The sequence below is a fragment of the Cebus imitator genome, unplaced genomic scaffold, assembly GCF_001604975.1.
Source record: "Cebus imitator isolate Cc_AM_T3 unplaced genomic scaffold, Cebus_imitator-1.0 Scaffold19, whole genome shotgun sequence".
Classification (NCBI taxonomy): Eukaryota; Metazoa; Chordata; class Mammalia; order Primates; family Cebidae; genus Cebus; species Cebus imitator.
In genome coordinates, this window is record NW_016107334.1 from 2,832,626 (window position 1) to 2,844,895 (window position 12,270).

Sequence of the window (12,270 nt, forward strand, 5' to 3'; positions counted from 1 at the left end):
AGCTGGGGGAGGAATAGCTGGGGTTGGGGGGATGGGGAAGGGATAGTATTAGGAGAAATACCTAATGTAGATGATGAGATGATGGATACAGCAAACCACCATGGCACGTGTATACCTGTGTAACAAACCTGCACGTTCTGCACATGTATCCTAAAACTTAAAGTATAATAATTAATAAATAAAAAGAAAATGTTTAAAAAGAATGTCTGTTTAAATCATCGAGAAAAGAAAATTCTATTTATTCCTGTCAGAAACCTAAATCAGTATCTGGTCTTGGGAGATGAAGAGTTGGATCACATTCTCACCCAAACGTCGTCATTGGAACTGATAGGCCAGTGGGTTTGGGGTGCCTTGTTAGGATCAGTTGGTGCTGCAGGAGGAAAGGGTGTATCTGGTTTGTCATCTTTTTGACAAGCAGGCATGGCTGCTCTGAAATGTTCTGCTTGACTTCCTCAACCTTCCGGTTTGATGGCTGTTACTCTTTTCAGATCTTTCTGTTCCTGTCTCGTTGAAGAATGTCCCAGTCACATTGTTCCTGGGGTTTCACTATTCTTCCTTGCTCACAGTCAGTGTTCATCTACTTTAGGGGCTGATGGTGCTAACATTGTTGCAATCCTGGAGAGATATTAGAATGATGAGTCCCCATTCCATTCCCTAAAGGAAGCTACTTACCTGCTGTGCCCCACACTGAACACCCAACCTCTCAGTACAGATATGTTTCTGTTAAAGAAACTGACGGGATTCCTTAGCTCTGGCCTTCAGAGAGACAGCAAAATAATTAATGGGAAATGATAAGTTCACCCTCTGGAATAAAAATGATAAACTACTTATTATACAGTCAGTTTAGGCTGTTGTGCATTCAGCAAACTATAAATAATGCACAGGGAGATTCTGATATGAATTTCCAATTTCTTATCATTACAGAACGAGTGTGACCCCGCCTTAGTTACTATCCCTGGAAGCTTGCCTGCCATCTGATGCATCTGGATTTGGAAATTTATTTTCCTGCCTAGCTTCTGCCAGCTTACTTCCATTGTCTCCAGCCGCACTCCTGTTACACTTCAGTCTATGCTGGGATACAGCTTCTTTGTACCAAGCCCTTGCTCGCTCACTTCTCTTTGCAGAAAACTCTCAATCCCTGCTTATGCATTTGTTCAAAGTTCACTTTAAGTACAGAGTATTTATCAACTGTATTGCTCTGCAAAGTGCCCGCCGCCGGTGACTCATTACCGGGAATGGCTTCTCCTCCCTACTTTGCATGGCCTCGCAGCTTTCTGTCTGTGTCTCTCTCACGTGAGCGCTCTGTTTGCTTTGGCCAGCTGCCTCCATTCTCAGCCTGCATCTTGATGATGGGTGGTATATTTCAAACCCTACTCCTTGAGGGTGGGGGAGTAACTACCAGTTTGGTATTGACGTGAAAAAAGCTCTTCTATTGCATGAAAATGTAGTCACTACCTCGAAATCCTTTTGAGGGAAGCAGCACCCTGGAGATAGAGGTCTAACCCAGGCTTTGGGGATGAGGATGATGAGGGCGGCAGGGAGGTCTGGCTTCTTCCAGGGAATGCTTCTCAACCCTGGCTGCCCTTTTGAATCCCTTGGGGAGCATTTGCAAATTCAGACACCTCCGTCCCACCCCCAGAGATTCCAGCTGCCTCCCAGACAATTTATCAGAATCTCTGAGAGTCTGAGTCTGAATTGTCTGGGAGGCAGGCAGAATCAGACTTGTTTCCAGTTCCCCAGGGGACACTGAAGCTACTGGGCTAGAAGTGTGACATCAAATCAGAGTCCATAAGAAAAAACTGAGATTCACATTAAGGGGAGAGCAAGTGTCAAGCTCCAGGTCGAAGGATGAGCGATGGGATTAAAGTCCAGACTCAGAGCCAAGAGTCCAAAGTGGGGCAAAAATGGAGCAAAGGGTAAAGGAAAAGCAAATCAGGCAAGAGCCGCAAAGACTAGAGTGCCTGCTGCAAGGCCCATGCCCTGGTGAGCCCACAGCTTAGCCTCAAGACCAGAGGGATTGGGACAGGTGGCAGAGTGCCTGAGGCAGGGACCACAGGGGTCTGTGACTTCCTGCTCGACGCCATTTTACACCCTTCTTCCGTCAGGAGCTAAGAGTTGAATCACTCCATACCAGCACTATGCTGATTATCGCAAGGAATACAATGATCTGAAACCATAGCGTTAGGGTTGAAAGAGATCATTCAGTCCAACCTCCTTCATTACCTCAAAATCAGATCAGGATGTGTTTCTCCTCCCCCAGTTCTTCACTATAAACACCAAAAGACTCAAGTCAGATGTTCATAGAGGCCAGCAGAAATGGCTTGAAATTTTAATAGGAACGTTTCAATTATCATCAACTCTCTCATCGCAGGGTGGTGGGAAATGTGGCATAATCTCTACATCAGCCTTTCTCAAACTGTAGTAAGCCTGGAAAGTACCCAAGAGGGAGTGTGTTAGCATGCTTGCTGCTTGGCCCACTCCAGAGAATCTGATTCAGTAGGTCTTGGGAGGAGCCCAGGAATCTGTATTTTTAACAAGCAGGATGCCCTACAAGCCCAGGCATTCTTATAGGGGTGGCTCCAAAGCCAAATTTTTAGAAATACTGGTTCTTAGTGATCTCATCATTTGGAAGCCTGGCTTGAGTCCCTGGATGGAAAAGCAATTTTCAAATTGGCAGTTATCAACCCTGGCTGCACATTAGAATTATTTGGAGAGCATTTTTAAGAAATACTGATGTGTGGGTGTCTTAGTCCATTTGCACAGCTATAAGCAAGTGCCAAGTGCTGGGGAGCTTACAAACAAAAGAGATTTAATTCTCACAGTTCTGGAGGCTGGGAAGTCCAAGATCAAGGCACCAGCTGACTCAGTGTCTGCTGAGGGCCCATTTCCTGGTTCATTGATGCCACCTTCTTGCTGTCTCTTCACCTGGTAGAAGGTGGCTCTCTGAGGCATCTTTTATAAGGACATTAACCCCATTCATGAGGGCTCCACCCTCATGACCTAATCAATTCCTAATTGTCCTACCTCCTGACACCATCACATTAGTAATTAGGTTTCAACATATGAATTTTGGGGAGACACAAACATTCAGGCCATAGCACTGAAGCTTAACCCAAACCAACTGAATTAGAATCTCTTAGGGCTGAGGTCTTGTATCAGTTAGACATTGCTATAACAATGCTGTGTAACAAGTATCTCAAAACCCAGTGGCTCAAAACAACAAACATCTATTTCTCACTCATAGGTCTGTGGATGGCTATAGCTCAACTGTTCTAGCCTGACTCACCTGGGTGACTGCTCCAGACTGTAGGTCAGATTCAAGTCAACTTCACATATATTTCACTCTTTTTGGACCAGTGGCCAGTAAGAATACATTCTTCTCGTGGTGGATTGCTGGACTGCAAGAGACAAGACAAATAGCACATTTCAGGTTTCTGCTCATGTCATGCTTAGTGATATCCTATTGGCTGAAGCATGTTTATGTGGCCAAGCCCAAAATCAAAAGGATGGAAAAAAAAATACTCTGCTCAATGGTCTAAACTATCACAGGCTCCACCCCAAACCAATTAAATCAAAATTTCTGGGATAGGGTATGAGCAATGACAAAGACCCCTAAAATGTACAGCTAGGATAGAAACTCGTTCATCTAAACTGTGGTTCAGGCCCCAGGCCCATAAGTGGGCAGCTAATCCTATCTGAGGAAGTTACAGTGCTATATATTTGGAATAAAACAGGAGAAGTAGGACTGTGGCAAAAGTATGACCAAATAAATGACAGAGAAAATAAAAATCAAGCAAAGTACATTGTTTGTGCACGTCAGCCCTTCAAATACTTGGACTCAGCCCTCATGTTCTGCACTGCTGACCCCAGCTCCTTTTCTGACCTTTAAACTGTTGGTTCCTCCAGTCATAGTTCAGGCAGGATGCTTTCAATTTTCCTCACCCTCTGGTCTCACTCTTCTCCAAATGCATTCTGTATATTTGGTTGTGCACCCCTTCAATAGCGGGTCCCTCCAGCACATTCCTGCTGTGTTCATGCTGTGGTCTTAAGAGACGCAAAATCAGACAGGCTTTCCCCATGTCCTCAAGACCAAGTTCCTCTTCACACCACCCAAGAGAAACCAGTGGGAGGGAGCAGCACCTGCCCATTGGCCCATCCAGCTCAGGTGCAGCCCCCCTGGCTCCTTGTCAAGATGAATGTCTCAGCCTATTCCCTTCCCAGATCTCCCTCTGACTCCCAGAGTATCCCTGGTCAAAATCACTTCCTCTTCCTTTGGTCTCAATTTCTTCATCTGGAAGAAAAAAGTCTGCAGCTGGCCACATCCTTTCAGCTCTATCGTTGGTGAGCATGGGGCTATGCAGGTGTGAGGGGCCCTCAGAGAAACACTGTTACAGTCAGGGACCCAAGGGGAACCTAGACACATACCCAGGGGTGTTTGCCAACAGCACTCGCATTAAATGCTCAGGCCTATGCACCTCGAGAAAAACTGTTTTGTTGCTCCTACTAGAAAAATCCACTAACTGCATTCTCCCAACAATGGCCGTGGATGAGGAAGAGTGTTAATACTGCCAGCTCTGTAGGACGGTCTAGGATGCAGTTTCCCATCAGCCACCACATCGGGAGAGCTCATGAGCCTCACTTTCTGCGGTGGAGAGCCCTGCTTTTCCAGTAGCCTCCATGGCTCCCTGCCTTCATCATCTCCCTGCACCTGAATACTTGGTAGTGGTTCGTGGGGATCATTCATCCATCTGCCCTTACCCTGACCAACAGCCCTGCGTGACTCAGCTCAGCCCTGCTTTCTGTACTCATCTCTCTTCTCTCTTCTGCTTTACCCATCACATTGACTTTCCGGACACCTCCAAAACACACCACATCCTTTCCTTCTTACTGGCCTCAGGCTTGCTATTACCTCGACCTGGAACACTCTTACTGGGGTGACCAAGCATTCCAGTTTGCCTGAAACTGTCTTGATTTTAGCACTGAAAGCCCTGCTTTCTAGGAAATCACTCAGTCTGGGCAAACAGGAGGGTTGATCACCCTTCGGTGTTAAATGTCCATATAGATGGCTCTCATTTCCCTCAGGCTCTGCTCTATGGTATTTCCTGAAAGAGGATACCCTGATCACCTTTATAAAATACCCACCCCAGAGCCAGGCATGGTGGCTCATGCATGTAATCCCAGCAGTTTAGGAGGCCAAGGGTGGCAGATCACATGAGGTCAAGAGTTTAAAACTAGCCTCGCCAACATGGTGAAACCCAGTCTTTACTAAAAAATACAAAAATTAGCCAGCCGTGGTGGCAGGCACCTGTAATCCCAGCTACTCAGGAGGCTGAAGCAGGAGAATCACTTGAATCCAGGAGGTGGAGGTTGCAGTGAGCCGAGATCATGCCATTGCACTCCAGCCTGGGCCACAGATCAAGACTCTGTGTTCTGCACTGCTGCACTCAGAAAATAAAATAAAACACCCACCCCCATTCTTTTCCACTTTCATCACTTACTGAATGCTGAGCCTGCATGCATTGTATTTATTGTCTGTCTCCTCTCTATCTATCGAGATCAGGGACCTCATCTTTTTCCCTATTTAGAGCAAAGTCTGGCCCATAGAAGGCATTCTATAAGTATCTTCTGCTGGACTGATTTTAGGCAAACCTAACTGGTGTCTTTTGCTCTCTTGCCACACATTGGAGTCCAGAGGCATTGGATTCAACATCATGTTCTCCTGAAATATTTTAGGAGGCCAACTGGTCCTCAGGTTTCAAAAGCTACCTTTGCTCTCATAATTACCTATTTAACAATAGCACAAGCTACTCAAAGATGCAGTGGCCAAGGCCTCAAACAGAAGTGTATTCAATCTTTTTTATTTATTTATTTATTTATTTAGAGATGGGGTCTCGCTCTGTCATCCAGGCTGAAGTGTAGTGGCTTGACCTGGGCTCACTGCAACCTCTGCCTCCCAGGTTCAAGCGATTCTCCTGCCTCAGCCTCCCGAGTGGCTAGGATTACAGGCACATGCCACCACACCCACCTAATTTTTGTACTTTTAGTCGAGGCAGGGTTTCACCGTGTTCGCTGAGATGGTCTCGATCTCCTGACTTTGTGATCCACCTGCCTTAGCCTCCCAAAGTGCTGTGATTACAGGCGTCAGCCATCGTGCCTGGCCACATTTGTTCTTTAAACCTGCAGCAAACTTTCATGGAGAAACATGAGACCCCCTAAACACAAATGTAAAGAGAAGAGGTACAGTATGCCCAGGAACTGGAGAGGAGCTCAGTATCATACATCTGCTTTTTAATCATGAAACAGCAATGAAAACAGCAACTATGAAGCGCCAAGTTAATTTCTCATTTAATTCTCACATTAATAAAACTTAGATGATACCACTTCACTTTAGAATCCTGGCCACAGAGAGGGCAAGTAATTCATATCCACTGCTAAGTGACTGTAGCTATTTGAAGATAAGTCTGACTCTGAAGCCTTTAGTCTTCCCTCAATACCAAATTGCATCCTCATTTCACTAGCTGTGCGGTAATTTTAAAATATAGTATGGCATTTCCTTAGTAACTTGGAAAACAACATGTTGTCGTATTTCATGAAAAATTAGGATACAAATCGGTTTGTATACTTCACTAATATTTACATTTTTAAATTTTACATAAGAAAAAACATTAAACCAACATGGCATGGGGTTGCATTAAATGATCAATTTTTAAGTAACTTAAAAAATAATTTTCAAAGGTCTGGTACTCCTAGGCTTTAAGAAAAATTACCATGTTTGTTCAAAGGCAAGTTAGCAATACCTGGTTTACCTGTGATGAGGCAGGTGGAGAGCTTCCAAGATTCTGGATCTTTACATGTCTGGATTCTTCAGTGGCAGGAGTTGGTTCAGAGACTGCAATTGGTCTTTCAAACAAGGAGTCAGAGAGCAGAGAAAGGTTGATGGGGTTGGGGTTGGGTAGTGTGTTGGCCAGCACTGAAACTAAGATGAGGAGGCAGTCACTGTCAAGGGCCAAAGACCCCTGTGGTTGGACTACCCTGAGTTAGTGCCCAAGGACAGGCCACCTGGAAGCAAGAATCACAAACCAAGATTAGTCTTGGAGGAAGCTGGGGACTGAACTCGGTGCTCAGTCCCCTTTCACTTACAAGGGAAAAAGTAAGAAGCACTTTTCTTTTTTTATAGCTGTTTTGGATCTAGCGTGTTCCCTGAGAAGCTCTTAATATGGCTTAGCCTTTAGATGGTTTGACAAGTGTGTGATCAACCCAGAACAAGCGCTGTGTGCACTTTTAACTGAGTCTATTTTTCAAAGGCAAAAAATTGGTGAATAGTGAAAGAACAACTTCTCTGTAAGTGGAAATTCCTACTGTTTGGGACTTTTAAATCATTTCTTTGAAACAGGGTTGTATAGAACCCAGGATCATGGTATGATAGTGGACTTCTAGGGGTGATGGATTTACTGAGGAGGAGCTCCGTCCTATTTTAATTCAAAGGTTGAGCAGCACCCTATGATAAGTTTAAACACCAAAAATAATCCCGAAAGGTGTTGCAGATTTTGCAGGGAAATTTTCATGTGCTTCGGTGTAAGTTGCTTTACCATTGTTGTGTGCTATTTTAACAGAACCACATAATGGAGTCATAAGCCATTTTGGAGAGGTGTCATGGTACACTAGAATGAACATGGGTGCTGATTTCAGATTGACATAGGTTGAAACCCTGTGTCTTCATCAGTTCAGGCTGCCATACAATGCTGTATGGTATTCATAGACCAGGCAGCTTAAATAACAGGAATCTAAGGACTGGAAGTTAGTGATTTTGATTGGGGTGACAGTACATCCAGGTCCCAGTGAGGGCTCTCTCTCTGGTTTGCAGATTGCCACCTTCTTCAAGGTGGAAAGAAAGAAAAGAAGCAAGCTCTGGGGTGTCTCTTATAAAGGCATGAAGGCTCCACTTTATTGACCTCAACTAAACCCAGTTACCTCCCAAAGGCCCACCTCGTAGTATAGTCACAATGAGGGCTGGGGCTTCAACACAGGAATATGGGGGGGACATAAACATCCAGTCCACAACACCCAGCCTTGCCACTCATTATCTGGGGCTTTGTGGAGGCCACATAAGCTTTCTGAGTCTCCATTGTGTCTAAAACTTGTAGACTTATTAGGTAGCTGTCAAAGTTAAATGAGTGAAAGTACATGAAAACCATAACATAGTTGATATGATTTGGCTCTGTGTCCCCACCCAAATCTCTTCTCAAATTATAATCCCCATAATTCCATGTGTCAAGGGAGGGACCCAGTGGGAAGTGATTGAATCATGAAGGCAGTTTCCCCCATGCTGTTCTCATGATCTGCAACACCTTTCGGGATTATTTTTGGTGTTTAAACTTATCATAGGATGCTGCTCAACCTTTGAATTAAAATAGGACGGAGCTCCTCCTCAGTAAATCCATCACCCGTAGAAGTCCACTATCATACCATGATCCTGGGTTCTATACAACCCTGTTTCAAAGAAATGATTTAAAAGTCTCAAACAGTAGGAATTTCCACTTACAGAGAAGTTGTTCTTTCACTATTCACCAATTTTTTGCCTTTGAAAAATAGACTCAGTTAAAAGTGCACACAGTTCTCATGTGATCTGATGGTTTTGTAAGTGTTTGACAGTTCCTCCTTAACACGCTCTCTCTCACCCTCTGCCACATAAGACGTGCCTATTTCCCCTTCTCCCATGATTCTAAGTTTCCTGAGGCCTCCCCCTGCCATGCAGAACTGTGAATCAATTAAACCTCTTTTCTCTATAAATTTCCCAGTCTCAGGCAGTTCTTTATACCAGCGTAAGAATATACTAATACAGTAGTACACATGGGAGGTGCCTTAGAACTGTCCCAAATATGCTTTTGGCAGCAGAACACTTTTCTTCCTAGACAGAAGCACAATCTAAAGAAGAAGTAAGAGCAGAACCGCTCTGCAAAGGCAGCCCTTCCATTTGGATCACACTTACCTCTGGAATCACACTCCAGGAGCCAGGACTTCAGAGAGCACCGTTTAAAAACCATCCACCTGGTGCGACTCCACTACACCTGCTGGGTGGTGCTCTCATTCTCTCTCCCGAGAGTCCTAAACATAAAGCATACATCCAGTCACGTGTGAAGACACTGCCGTATCTCAGGCAGGCCTGGGCTCCTCTGGACACATCCACACCCTCAGAACAATTCCCTTTGCACCTAAACTGGCAACTTATCCCAATGCCCTGTGTTCTCTCTTCAACATCGGTACCATGTGCACCTCTCCAAGTATGAGCTTAGAGTGATTCCCAAGTCCCCCTTCAACAGAACTTATATATAACTCCACCCTTAAAAAATCCAAAAGATTTTTTTCACACTTGAGGTTAAAATTTTGTGACATGGGCTGGATGATTTTTTTAAAAATTTGGGAGAATGCAGCATGCGTGCTGGAGGGGTATGTGCTGTGTGTGCCCATACACATGTGTGTGTACCTTCATGCACCATGGACCTCAGCTTAGACAAATTTACTAGACTTAGGAGTCTTATTTTCTCTTTAGGAGTTATACAGTAGGTTAAAAAGCACATGATTCATAGTTTTTGCATTCATTAGTATCATTTCTATGCTGCCAATTCTGATGCACAGTTCCCACTAAACCTATAAGGAAAAGGATTTATTTTATCGTTTCATTTTTATTCATTGCTTTTCCTTCTCTTTCAGTGTTTCCCTAGGACTATGCCATAGGCACAATTTCACTTGTGATTAGCTATGGGATTACAGTGGTGGGAATTGAAAATCTGGGAATAGGTCTCCAAGTGGATGGCACCTGCCACCTGAGTGGAAAAAGGGTGTTGCTAAGGACAGTGATGGCCTCAGTCAAAATGTTTCTAGCGAGGACAGAGGAAGCCTCACTTTCTAAAGTCACATCTGATTCCAGTGATTGAGTTCTAGCCCCAGGGTATTATGACCTTCTTCTTAATATCTGTATTTTCGCTCAGTGGTTTGGACAAAATGCATTTCCCTTTAATCTGACGATTCTGAGATTCCTAAATAGTCCCCATCATGAACAGACAGTTCACAGAAGCAGCTTAGGAAACGATGTTCACTCTCATGCATAAAGAAATAATTTCTACCTAGCAGATAGCAGATCCACAAGTTTGATACTACACCATATTAGCAAGTGTGGACAAGCATTTTGACAGAAGAGTATACTGGCATAGCTCTTTGGCAACTGTCACACCAAAACATAAAATGGATATGATCCCTGATTTAGCAATTCCACTCCCAGGACTTGATCCCAGAGCTACTGCAGCCCACATCAGCGTTACTGAAGAAAAATCCCACACCTGTGCAGGCTAGAATCACTTGACATGGTAACCTCACATCTCACACAGGCTCCCCACCCTGCTCAGCAATTGCATCATTCTCCTCAAGTCAAATGCCCTTCTCTCTCCTGGATGACCTGGTCATATCCGCCCCTTAAACTTAATTTCCTAAACTCTTCACTTCTGTCAACTGGAGACTCCTCTTCAGGCATCATTGAGGAAGACATGACGACACAACTCGTTTTCCCAGTTGAAAAATGGTAAAGAACCTATCGGAGAGGAAAGAGAGGATGGGATTTTATGACAGCCTCAGGGCTAAATGGGTTTAAATGCCACCTACAAGTATAAGACCTTGTGCAAGTCACAGAAACTCTCTAAAATCCCATTTCTTCATTTAGATATACAAGATCCTGGTCATGAACATGAAGGAAAGAGAAGAATCTAGGATGACTCTTAGGTGTTTTGACCTAAGAAACTGCACAAATGGTGGCACCATTAACTGAGATGGCAAAGGTTTAGATTAGTGGTTCCCCAAGTGTGGCTCCCAGACCAGCAGCATGAGAAGTACCCAGTCCTGCCGGAGAACTACTAAGTCAGAAACTGGGGTGGACCCAGCAACCTGCTTTAGCATGCCTCCTGTTTCTTCCATTTCTGATGTATGGTAATATTTGAAAAGCAGTGATTTAGAGGGTATATCAGAAGTGAAGCAATTTTAGGTATTTTAGGCAGGAAAGCATTTAAGGTAATAAGTGCTTTAAAACCCATAAAAGGAGTGGTAGAGGGGAAACACAGGTCATGGGAGGGTATCTCTGCTAGCTTTCAAAAAGGTAGGAAGTTGCAGGAAATTCAGAAAACTTCTTGCAATCATTTCAGCTTCAGAGGTAGATGATTCATAGGAAAAGGCTGGAAGCCACCCCCCCATTGGCTGAGGTCCAGGAGAAACAATTATTTGGCTTCTGTTTATTTTCCTCCCTCCAAATCTCACACAGATGCTTCTTACTGGTGGGATCTAAACTGGAAACCCATAGGCAGGAGTTCTGGGAAGTGTAATTGACAGATGCCCATCCCCTGTGATTGGGGGCAGAGCACAAAGGGAAGAATGGTGTTGAGTTGCCAGCAGACCATCTAGCACATACAGGAAAAAAAAAATGAAAGTTATGTTTGAGGTGCAGATGACACGTCTTTGTTCAAGTGTGAGGCAGGCAGGTGGACACCTGAGTCCAAGACGCAGGGGTGAGGTTGGGGAGGAAGATCTCAGTGTGAAAGTCTTTATCACACAGATGGTATTAAAAGCCTTCCATTACCAAGACAGCATCGTCAGAGAGAGTATAGAGCTAGAGAAGGTATTAGAAGACTCAGAATGGAGCCCTTTTTGGCCAGAGAAAGAACAAATAGTCAAGGACCCAGAGAAAAAGTGGACACCCAAGAAAGTGCACTGTCTGGAAGCCTCAAGGTGGTAGTGTCTGAAGAGAAGGAGGACCTGATGCAGTCAGAGACTGCAGGAGGTCTGGTTTAATGGAGATGGACAATGGATTCTTCGGTTGGAAAGATGAAGGCTACTGGTGAAACAAAAGAAGCCACTTTCAGAAGCATGGGGGAACAAAACTGTCTGGAAGCAATTGAGGGACATAACATAAAGGATGAGGAAGTGGAGACGGGGAAGTGGTATCCCATTCAAGGACATTCACTATGAAAGGGGACAGAGGGCCGGGCGTGGTGGCTCACACCTATAATCCCAGCACTTTGGGAAGCCAAGGCAGGTGGATCATGAGGTTAAGAGATCGAGACCATCCTGGTCAACATGGTGAAACCCCGTCTCTACTAAAAATACAATAAGTAGATGGGCATGGTGGCACATGCCTGTAGTCCCAGCTACTCGGGAGGCTGAGGCAGGAGAATTGCTTGAACCTAGGAGGCAGAGGTTGCGGTGAGCCAAGATCGCGCCATTGCACTC

The 12,270-nt window shown here is 44.6% G+C and overlaps 1 long non-coding RNA gene across 1 annotated transcript in view; it reads right to left on the minus strand.

Annotated features, from left to right (window-relative positions):
- Positions 1-213: 213 nt before the first annotated feature.
- The window catches only part of LOC108295036, a 21,366-nt gene continuing 9,309 nt past the window's right edge, over positions 214-12,270 (minus strand). The window contains exons 3-5 of the long non-coding RNA XR_001821247.2: positions 3,884-3,954; positions 3,287-3,398; positions 214-615 (exon numbers count right to left, since the gene is read on the minus strand). This is a non-coding gene — a long non-coding RNA (uncharacterized LOC108295036). The remainder of the gene's footprint in view (positions 616-3,286; positions 3,399-3,883; positions 3,955-12,270) is intronic.